Source organism: Heterocephalus glaber, unplaced genomic scaffold (genome assembly GCF_053883595.1).
Source record: "Heterocephalus glaber isolate CG9 unplaced genomic scaffold, H.glaber_assembly_v1.0 deba00001613, whole genome shotgun sequence".
NCBI lineage: Eukaryota > Metazoa > Chordata > Mammalia > Rodentia > Bathyergidae > Heterocephalus > Heterocephalus glaber.
Genome location: NW_028258384.1, coordinates 32,274,643 through 32,286,376, shown reverse-complemented (window position 1 = coordinate 32,286,376; position 11,734 = coordinate 32,274,643). Strand labels below are relative to the sequence as shown.

The following is an 11,734-nucleotide window of genomic DNA, read 5'->3' as shown; positions in this document are numbered from 1 at the left end:
GTCATAGTTGTGTTTCCTTATAACCCACCCTCCCATCATCTGCATCTGAAACTAAGACTTTTAGTCCAACAGAGTATAAGGCTGTGGGAACAAGAAGCAAAAATTTGCTAGTGTATCATTAGGGATAATGGTGAGTGATACCATTCCTACTTCCACCCCTATATTCCTGAACCCATGAATCCTGGCTATGGGAGACACAGTACCATATAGTGGATGCTGATTCAAAGCAGGTACACCCTTTCAAAAAAGCTTACCTCAGCCCTATAAGTTATTGTCACCTAGTTGGTACTGCAACTGCATCTTCAAAAGACCATTACATAATTCTATCTATTCAGCTGCTTCTGGATGGTGATGAACATGGTAAGCCAGTGTGTTCCATGAGCATGAGCCCACTGCCTCACTTCCTTGGCCATAACATTTTTCCTTGGTCAGACACAATGCTGGGTGGAGTTTCATGATGGTGAATAAGGCATTCTGTAAGTCCATGAATGGTAGTTTTAGCAAAAGCATTATGTGCAGAGAATGCAAACCTATGCCCAGAGTGTCTATGCCAGTAAGGGCAAAATACTGCCTTTTCCAATATGGAATCAGTCCAGTATAATCAACCTGCCACCAGGTGATAGGCTGATCACCTCTATGAATTGGGTCATATTGGGGACTCAGTGTTGGTCTCTGCTGCTGGCATATTTGACATTCAGCAGTGGTTGTAGCCAGATCAGTCTTGATGATTGGGAATCCATTTTGCTGAGCCCATGTATAACCTCCATCCCTGTCACTGTGGCCCCTTTGTTCATTAGCCCAGTTAGATCTGCAATCCCTTCATGGTTGCAATAATGTTTTTAGTTTGCCATTTTCCTAGGTAAAGGTAACTCTAATGGATTCCATTTGGCATTTCTAATCATAGTAGCCTTTACAGTACATGAGAAAATTCAGCCAAGTACTAAATACATATATCTATCCCATTTATACATTCTGGAAGAGGAGAAATAATGACAGGATGGATTTGGGGACTTAGTGGACCCACTGTGTGCCAGGTATTTGCTAAAACTCCATTGATCACCTGACCTCCATGGATTGCTACTCTTACTGGAGAGCCACAGTGATGTTTTGGATTCCCTGGAATTGGCGTTAGTTCAAAACAAGTGCCCAATATAGTCCCCAAAATATCTGATAATTTCCCTTCCTCCAACATACAGTTACTCTGGTGAAAGTCTTTAGGTTTCTTTGTGGCAGGATGGGAGAAAGATTGATCTTATAAATTTTTGATGGTGCACCAGGGCTTTTCCTCATAGGGACTTGGCCAACTCTTCATTCAAAGGTTTCTGGGTCTATAAACTGGCTCAACTCTAGGAATAGTTGAGGCACTGTAATTTTTCTGTTGTTATGATTTGAGGTAGATTTTTGTTCATTTGTCCTTAAACTTTTTTGATTATATAAGTCTAATAAAATTTTAGTAGATGTATTAGTCAGTGTTCACTAGAGAAACATATTTAATGTAAGACATATAAATATATAAAGATTTACAGGGTCGGCTTACAATGGCTGCTTGCAGAGTCAGGTGTGGAAGAGTGTAAAAGGGCTGTCTTCACACTGGAGATCCAATGGATTTATTCAAAGCTTGAAGGCCCGGAGCTTGTTGTACTGTCCTATATGCATCTCTATGAAGAAACCAAAGGATTTACAATGGAAGTCTGAAGTTTCTGAGCTGGAATGTTGAAGAGTCTGTGCTTGAAAGCTGAAGAGTCTGTGATGGAAACCAGGAGATGACATCCAAGGTGAATGTAAAGACTGGAACTCCTCCAAAGAAACAGAAGTGAGCCTTACTTCTTTATTCCTCTTTTTATTCCATGCAAGCTACAAGTCTATTGGTTGGTGCTGTTGGGGCTCAGGGCGGGCCTTCTATCTTCAACAAATTCACTCAGCCACACCCAGAACTATGCTAATGCAAAAACTTGGGCATTTCTTACTCAAGTTGACACAATAGTTAACTATCACACTGAAAGACAGGGGAAATGGGGAGAAGTCAGACAAATGATACAAATTTTCAGTTAAAAAGGGAAAATAAATGATAAGTATACCAGGTGAGGGTATGTTAATTGGGTTTATTCAATCATTTCATACATAACATCACTGTGTAGCATAATTAAATTAATAATTAATAGCTGTCAGGTGTGGTGGTGCAAGCCTATAATCCCAACACTCAGAAGGCTGAGGCAGGAGGATTGGCAAGAGTTCAAGGTCATCCTGGGGTATACAGTGAGTTGAAGCCCAGCTTGAACTATATAATGTGACTCTGTATCAAAACAAAACAAAACTAATAACCTTTCAAAAATAGTCACCTTATCCAGATGATTTCCTGATATATTTCATGAAATACTTGAAGGAGAAATGGCACCAATTTTTCACAATCTCTTCCAGAAAATATTGATAGAGAGAATGCTTCCTTACTCATTCCATGAGGCTAGCATTGTTGTAATATGAAGACAAGATTAAGGATCTGATTGAAATTGGCTTGAGAGAGAAATTGGGAAAAATGAATGTAGAATATTTCATGCTCCAATTAAGACACGGAATAAGTGCAGCTTTTACAGTGTTTGTACATTGGGCAATGGGGGAAAGCAGAATGCAAAGAACCTTTTGCTCCCGAACCTATGTTATCTATACCTTTAAACTTAATTTAAGGAAGTCATTTCTAGAGGATGGGTTGGACATGCATACCACTTCCTAAGAATTATGAATTATTTTTTCTTTCTCTTACTCTTTAATTTTTCTAAAAATCATATTGTCCCTCTTTACACAAAGTATCTCAAACTTCTCAATCCCTTCAACACTAATACCTTGGTCCAAACCACCATTATCTCTCAACTTAATTTTAATAGCCTTTTAATTGCTTTTATTTTTGCTCTCTGATACTCTATTCTTAAAACTCCAGAGTAATCATTTTAATAATGTCATCTATATCACATAAAATAAAATTCAAAATCCTTCAAATGGCCTATAAGACCTTATGTTTCTGACTTTCTCTTCTATTACTTATCACCTCAAATTCTATCACATCTAACTTCCTTGCTCCATGGATATCCTAGGTATTTTCCAACCTCAGTGCCTCTCTACTTGCTACTTCCTCTCACTGCAATAATTTTAGTTCAAAGAGACACATGACTTGCTCCCTCACTACTTTTAAATCTTTGCTTAAATGTCATATTAGTGAGATTCACCTTGACTGTCCTATTTAACATTGCAATCAACTACTCTAACATTCTTTCTCCTCATTAGCATGGTTTAGTTTTCTATTGCATTTCTTCTGCTAAAATACTATACAATTTACTTATTCTTCTTACATATTCATGCCTCATCCTGCTAGAAAGTAAGCTCCACTAGTGCAAATGAGTTAGTTTCTTCTGTTCACTACACTGTTACCAACATCTACTAGAAAGCCTCATAAAAATTAAGTGCTCAGAAAATTGGCGAGTCTTTAATCACACTCTGGACTGCTTTCAAGGCTATTCTTAGACATGTGACATTCATTTTCATTACTGTTATCTGACTTTCACTGCAGCTATTACTGATTGATACTGTCCACCCATAAGTGCTATTTTCTGCTGCCATCATGTGGGACAAGCTTGTCCAATATTCATCTTAATGGATCTCCTATTTGTTCAAACGCCCCTGGTCACATATGCAACATCAATATACCCAATCACAACTGAGGGTTTACCATCACATTGTACATCTGAATAATATAACGCCATTTATAAGGCTTTCTTTTTATTTTTAAATTTTAGTTTATTAGAATATGTGTGTACTGCATATGTTTTCCATTCTTTGTGAGAAGTTGGTACATATACATAACACATTTTAATTCCTTTTTGTATCCTCTTTCTCTTCCCCCACCTCTTGATCCCCTTTCTTGATACATTTTTTTAAGTTTAATTTTTAATTTATTAGAACCAGTAAGTGATGATTTTAAAAGCAGAGTTCCCATCAAATTAACATGTAATTCAGGGCAAAAATACATATAAGAAAACCCTAAATCTTAAGGCAGAAGTAAAATATTATAAAAACAGCAAGTCTATTTTAGACTGTAGAATGTCAGATTTTTAAGAGATTCACGTAGTATCTATAGAGCTACAATGTGTTAATAAAGTCAAAAATATTATCCATTGATCCAAGATTTTTTAGCCTGTAAAATCCCTCAGCTGCTAATTGAAGAAATTTTGCTGTTAAATAAGAGCTGTCACATAACCAAGTGACCACTTTCTATGTCAAAGGAACTAAGGCCAGTAATCTTATGGTTTTCATTTGTAAAGATTTTAGAATATTAAATATGAAGTGTAGATTTATCTCCCCATGCTAATTCCCAAAGGATGTATATCACTTCCCTTTAACTCCATTTAAAAATTCTGTGAACTGTTAATATTTATTCATTTTAGGCCTACTGATAATGAAGACATAAATTATTTACTTTCATATGGTAGAAAAACTCTAGTTAATTATTGCATTTTTTTCTGGTCACTAACTTCAAACTGAAGTCAAAGAAATTTTGCACCTCAACAAGTGAACTTGTACAAGTTTCAATTATGACGAACCTGGGCGTGGGAGGCAGGGGTAGTTCATGTTTGTTTGCATGTTTTGTGGTGCTGGGGACCAAGCAGGCAAATGCTCTATCACTCAGAGATACTTTCAGCCCAATATTTCATATATAGAGACAATTAATAGTAGTCCTTCTGAAAAACAGAGTTAACAACCTTAAATTTCCTTCATGGTCAACACCTTTAGTTTTGGGGACATGGGATAAGATGTAAAAGTGCTTTCCTCAGAAAACAAGGATTAACTAGCTTACACATTCTATTGAATAGTGTCAAAAAAGACAAAATGTATTTAAAATAATTTTGTAAGTCTACCAAATATGAGGTTGATAGTATCTTAACATAGTAATTACAAAGTTTCCTTTTTATTACAAACTTTAAGCTATTTTTTTAAAACAGCTATACTTCACTGTACTTCTATCTTTATTTTTGCATTAATAAAAACTTGTTAAAATTTCTTGGGTAGTATTTCTGAAAAATACATACTCAAAGAGAACCACTAAAACTTTCATGAAGGCTTTGAAATCCTGATTGCAGATTCATTTCAAAGTAGATTTAGCCCCTTTCAGGACCTGGCATTTAAATCATGAATATCTTCTCCAATGCAAACTGTGAAAATAAAACTTTAGTCAGTGCTGACTATAGTTAAACAGTACTGGTACTATGGGAAAAATGAAAATGCATTCAACAATTTCACACTAAGTAAATATAACATAAATATTTATGTCTTTGAAGGTTATTTCAACTTTCATGAGTCTTCAACTATTTTGTATACATGTTGCACATGTTTGGCACCCAGTTTCCCTTCACTTATGTCACTACTCTAGGCATAACTCCTGGAAGAGCATGAAATGAAGGACAGCCAGAACAGAACACCTGTTGGGCTCACAAGAATACATTAGTGCATAGAACCTTTTCAGCTGAGTAGCTGCTCTTACTGTGGTTACGCTATGTGCAACATATAATCTGTACAACCATGTTCTCTTGCTATTTGTGGAAAAAATTAAGCTTAATAAAATGTGAAATATACATTAGTTTGCTTTAAATGGAAAGATTGACCATTTTGGGCTCAATTGTATCATAACCAAAAAAGTCTCTGCTTTGATAATACAATATGAAAAGTTCACATATGTACACGGGTACATTTCTTCATTAAAGGTTTTCCTTCAATCTACCTCAATGTATCTTTACAACTGGTACAACTGATCTTTACAACAAAAGTTAAAAATGACGAAGTAGAAATGATTTCATTTTATAGCACTTTAAGTTTTGTGAAATTTTCCTTTAGGATTTAAAGGACATCATTGAAATGCTGCCTTCCATAGTCTGCAGGATCCATCTGAAGCTGTCATTCTTCATTATCTTGGACATCTTCCTCTTCACCATCACCATCTTCTTCCTCATTGTAAGCCAGCTCAGCCTGCTTGTCTGCCTCATATTCACCTACGTTACCATCGTCCCCATTATAATCCACCAGTTTAGAGCTATGCTGCGGATCAACAAGGGATTCAGTTTCATCAAAGAACTGGCTTTGCCTCAATTTGTGGAAATCACCAACTCAGTGGCTTGCTTTAGTATGTCCATTGGAATTCTGGGTTCACTCTCCAAGTTTGAGCCAGGATTTAAATGCTGAAGAGGATTGGAAGGGTTCTATTTTGAAGTACCTGGGTTGCCATTGTGTTTTACATGTGAATCTAGACCCTTATTTGGGGCGAGAGGTTGTCCAATTGGAAGATGGGAGATTGTCTGATGATTTTCATGTTGAGAAACTAAAACAGGGGGCTTCCTTAGAGAGGTGGGAAGATCATCCACTTTAGCTAGGTCATTTTCTTCTACTCCAGGCATCCCTGCATCACCAGCTCGTTTGATTTGCTCTTTTCCACATGGAATACGATTACTTGAGGGTTCTTCATTCTTATCTGCAGCATTCTCATCTACTTTTGGAATATTTTTAGGTACTACATGATTGCTTATACCCAATTCTTTTCCATCAGATTGAACCTTGGGGGCCTCTTGCTTTTGTTCTTGGAAAAACTGATCTGCTAACTTTTAAATATTTTCTTCATGCTATGCCCTTAGTTCCTCGATCTGCTGTCCACACTGAAAACTTTCATATTCTAACCTCTTCACAAAGTAAGTGTTGTTCTTTCTATAGTCCTGAAGCTGATTGATCTTTTTGTTGAAGAAACTCCTGGTGAAGTTCAGCAAGTTGTTCTTTTAAATGATGTATGTCTGCCATGTAATATGATACGTTGTTCTGTAGTTTAACCTTGTCATCTTGGCACTTCTTTCCCAGGCCATCCCTGGCCTGCAGCCGGCTACTGAGGCCTTCATAGTCGGCCTCCTTCTGGTCGATCTGTTTCTTGTGCGTGTCCACCAGGAGCAGGAGATCCGAGTTGCGCTTCTCCAGACGCCCGCGGGCACCTGGGTGCCCTGGACCTGGGCCTGCAGCTCGGCCACCTCCTCCTGGAGCTGGACGTGGAGGGAAGAGATGCTCCAGTAGTTGAAGGCAAGTACGACGATCACCACGAGGAGCACCACCAGCACGAAGGGGGCCAGGCGGCCGCCGCACTCGTCGACCCGGAATTCCACCATGAGGCGGAGCTAGGCTGCGCCCTGGGGCCCCTCCCACGACACCTGCGAGCAGGAGCTCCGGGCTCCAGCAGCCTGCCAGGGGCGCTGGGAAGCTGCAGAGGGGGGCGGGGTGACGGGGGGGAGGGGCCACGAGCCCGGGTCCCTCCCCGCACACCCCTCTGACCCGAGTGCGCTCTGGAGCAGAACTTACTCCACCACCAAAGGCCTGGAGAAGCCCTAGGGCGCACCCGGGCCAGGCCTCTCAGGGGTGATACATGTTTTTAGTACATAATGTTTTCAGTCCTGTGTGGAGTTGGTATATGCACATAATACATCCTGAATCTGTGGGGGTTTTTCCCATCCTGTATTCCTTCCTTTCCTCTCCTTCCCTCCATCTCTTAAGCCTCTTCCCCTTTGAGAACAATCTCCCTTTTTCCTATTATCTGTCCTTCATTTTTCTCTTTATTTTCACTCTGTGTTTCTTCACTATAACCATCTTCAGAATCCTGAAACTATTAGCAAACACCTTCTACCATATCTATATGATAGTTTAAGAGGGTCTAATAGTACATATATAATAAAACCCTGTGCTATAACACATTTCAGTTTATACTTATTTCCTAGGACATTAAAGTGCTTGTTGAAAGTGGGCCATGATAGGGTCAAGCATCTTGGACTGAGTATATCCTAATGTATTAAGAATGCCATATATTGTATTGATCTTTAAAATTCTTTTATGTCTGTCTGTATTGCATGGTTTACTCATGCTGCTAGAGTATGTTCTACCAAGTTTGATGCACTTGCAGAGCCCTTCAGATGCACCTTCCTTGTACAGTGTGCCATATTTGCATCTATGCAGAGCACCCATACTTTTAGTATCAGAGAAGTTTTTTTTTTGTATGAGATGAGTTGTATCTAATAATGGTCTTAATTAAGGATAACAAAGGCTCAGCTTCCCCACCTGTCAGACATGTCTAGAAAAGTGTTTGAATGACAAGTTAAAAGCAGATTTAGTTTTTAGGAAACTTCTGTCTTGGCAACATCAAGGAAAAGTGAATCCCAGAGCATTTCCTCAGTTGTATCTGGAGAATACAGTTGGGGAAAAGTTCCTATATACTTGCAGACTGGGTGGCACTCTCTGAGAAAACAGTGTTCTGGTAGGGTAAGAATGGTCTGAGGCCTGATTTCATTCCCAACTTCTAGTTCTTCATATGAAAAAAATACTTTGAGATCATTAGGGGTAGAATCTATTACATATGATGATAAAATTCCAAATTGCAATTGCTTAAATACTTTAGAAATGTATTTGTCCTCTCCTGTAAAATTCACAGCTCTGCCATGACACAGCTGCTCTGAGCAATGAAGAAAAACTCATGTTCCTTCAAACTGTTTTTTACCAAGCTTAATGCATCCTTTACTCTTAATTCTGAAATATCAACTTCATTTCAGGGAGCAGGTCAGAAGATAGCAGGAAAAAAGGTCAAAGTTGAAAACTCCAAAAGTTTTATGCAGAAGGCTTATAAAAACTTCATATGTCACGTTTTTCACCTAATTGTACAGTAAATAATTATAGACCAAAAGTAGAAATATTTAAAAGTCTATTATTTACTGTGGGCAATTACATTCCCAATTACAAATATTATTGAGATGAGTGAATTTAAAAGTCAATGTTATGGTTTGAATGTTTATGTTTCCTTCAAAAGTCACGTTGAAACTTACTCCCTAGTATTAGATGGGGACTTTAGGAGGTGATTAGACCATGAGGGATGTGCCCTAATAAGTTGGGGTTAGTGGATGTATAAAAGTATTAGAAAGTACTGGCTAGGTCTTTTTGCCCTTCCCTGTCCAGATAAATTTATAGCATTTCTCCTCTCTAGAGGATGAAACAAGTTGCCACCTTGAAAGCAGAAAGGAATTCTCACCAGACCCTGAATCTGCTGGAGGCTTGATTTCAGACTTCCTAACATTCAAAACTGAGTGCAATAAATTTCTGTTATGTATAAATTACTCAGTCTGAGGTGTTTTGTTGCAGTAGCACAAACTGATCAAGGCGGTCAGTATCAGGCTTAAGAAGGATGAAACAGCCTGATCATTCTCAAGCTACTTTTCAGTTACACATATATGCAGGAGAGAGAGAGAGAGAGAGAGAGAGAGAGAGAGAGAGAGAGAGAGAGAGAGAGAGAGAGAGAGAGAGAGAGAGAGAGAGAGAGAGAGATCCTTCATGAGATAAGATCATAGTTAAAAGCATGGACTTGCTTCCACTCATCTTAGATATGACTTCAACCTGTTCTAAAAAATAAAAACCTATTAAAAATTAGAAAACAAGCAATTAAAGGCTAAGTGGTGAAATACAGTGCTTCTTTCATTCAAAGCCCTGAGTTCCACCATCAGTACCAGAAAAAAAAGGACTTGAGTCAGTAAATCTCAGAATCAAATTCTAGTTCTTCTACTTATATGCTTTGTAATTTGAGGCAAGTTATTTTATTTCCCTAAATTTTAGTTTCCTACCTGTGAAGCTGAAATAAGTAAACCAATTCCTAGGATTTGTTGTAGCATTATATATGTTGTATTTCAAAGAGAGTGTGGCTTTCTGGAAGGATCCTAAAGTCAGTTTTAATTCAAATGGCCTTGGGTAATTCACTTTTTTATCTTTTTCTTTTCTCCTTCAGTTCTGGTCCTATCTCTTTTCTTTCCTTTCTTCCATCTCTCCTCCTCATTTTACACTCATTCCCATTTCGTATTGTCATATCAAGGATCAACTACTTCCCCTCCATAGCATCCTTGGATCCCTGGCCTCTTCTCATGAGATGTCAGTAGCCTTACCTCTCTTCCAGTTTTGATAACTGAATTTGTCTCTAGACACTGCCAAAGGTTCCCTGGGGGCAAAATTGCCTGCCATTGCCATCACTATCTAGGCAGTGCAACACTAAATAATCAAATAGATAGTATTTATCAATTATAAATGAGAACCAACTTATAAAAATTACATTACATGATATAAAATTCAGGCATTATTTCTTTTCAATTTCCTAATATATAACATTATTTTCTAAGTTTGCAATAATCAAAGAAGCATAGAGCTTTGCAAATGAAATATAGGAAACTGAAATTTTAAAATAACATTTTTAAATTCTTCAGTTATTGTAAACTACAGTACTGCAATTGTAAATACTATGGAATGAAATAGGATGAAATTAAATATCTTTTATGAGTCACAACCCTAAACCATGCAACACATCAATGTTTCAAATTCTGAATACACATTCTGAACAAGAGAATAAAATTTGGGGAATAAAATAAAGCTGTATTTTGTGATTATTCTCAGAGGGCTTCAAGAATCTAATTACATTCAGTTTAATGAAATAATTGAAAGCATGACATACCTTTCTTATGCTTATGCCTATAGCTCCCCTTAGTGGCTAGCATGGTTCATAGAAAAAGCACTTGTAAGAGAGGTTTTAAGTGGTTTAAGTGATATTAAATATATTTGGAAAATAAATGTTGTTTCTATCTTCTGCATTTGGATAAACACCTACTTAAAATAATTAACTGTAGAACTATAATCCAAATGTCAAACAGTTGTAGTATCTTCAGAGCTAAGAGAAAATTCATATTTCCGAGGCAATTATGGAATTATAACCTCTGACTATAAATATATGTCATGAGGCTGTCTAAGAATAATGACTGCCTGCTCAGAAAAAAAAGATTTAAGTAGAAGTCTTTTAACACAATAAATAAAATACCTGCGAAACAATAAAACAATCTATTGTATCAAGAATTAGAGAAAACAAAAGACAATCCTCAGATACCAACAGCCTAAGGAATCAAAACTTGCAATCATCTGACAAGATTTAAAGCATTGATTTCAATATTCAATTATAAATTCTCTTGAAACAAATGAAAAATTAGAAAATTTCAGCAAACAAAAGTTACCAAAATAACAAAAATGGAATTGTAGAACTGAAAAAAATAGAAAAATCGAAATAAAAAGAAAATATGCTAGAGTGGCGATGACAGGGCTAGAACCAGTGAACTGCAATACTTCAATAAAATTTACCCAATTTGAACAATAGAGATAAAATAGAATGGGAAAAATGAACTAAATTTCAAGAACTTGTGGGGAAAATAATAAGCAATGTTTATCCTATGAAGTTACAGAAGAGTAGTAAGACATGGTGTTGGGTGGAAAATGATTTAAAGATGGAATTTACAATCAAATGAGAAGTAGAATGTAACAATTTGGAAAATTGTCAACCTGGTCATGTAAAGAATTCAAAATTTGTGTGTAGGAGAGAATGCCATGTATGGTCAAGCCACCCTTTGATAGAGAGATTCATAGGGATTGTAAGAAATCAGATGTTATTTATCAAGATAACGGAAAAATGACCTCAAATCTTTTGGAGAGCTAGAAGGCTACTAGGTTCATCACATGTGCAGAGTGTTAGAGTTTTATGGGCAGAAAAATATGAGGAAAATCTGGAAGACCTTGGAGTTCCTTTCTAGGGTTACATCAATCCTCTGCTACCTGCATTTGGATGCAACACTCCTCAACCAACTTGGCTATGGTTTAC

At 37.2% G+C, this 11,734-nt stretch overlaps 1 pseudogene; it reads right to left on the bottom strand.

Moving 5' to 3' along the window:
- Nucleotides 1–5,652: 5,652 nt before the first annotated feature.
- Nucleotides 5,653–7,127, bottom strand: LOC101714009 (protein GOLM2 pseudogene; annotated as a pseudogene).
- Between the last annotated feature and the right edge of the window lie 4,607 nt (nt 7,128–11,734).